The sequence below is a fragment of the Penaeus monodon genome, chromosome 15 (assembly GCF_015228065.2).
Source record: "Penaeus monodon isolate SGIC_2016 chromosome 15, NSTDA_Pmon_1, whole genome shotgun sequence".
Classification (NCBI taxonomy): Eukaryota; Metazoa; Arthropoda; class Malacostraca; order Decapoda; family Penaeidae; genus Penaeus; species Penaeus monodon.
The window spans coordinates 38,107,022-38,107,331 of NC_051400.1; positions in this window are offsets into that span (position 1 = coordinate 38,107,022).

Below are 310 nucleotides of genomic sequence, written 5' to 3' on the forward strand. Positions count from 1 at the left end.
ACAGTCACCTTCTTCAAAGAGTTTTTGCAATCTCGGTGTTCTTTCTTGTAGAATTGCGCTTCTTGTCTTCTGTTGCAAAGGAAAATTCGGTATTATCTTGTCATTAGAGCCCGCCAGGTGCAGCAGTCGCCTTTTTTGGATTTTTGGGGAGAGTTAGAGCAGACATTGTTTTTTACGTGATCAGCTTTGCGGACGATTGCCAGGTAAGGTTTTCTGGGAGACCTTCTTCTTGGGTATAAGAAAAAGATCACTTATCTTTCTAGTGGTGATAATAGTACATATCATTATCCTTTTATAAATTTTTAACTTT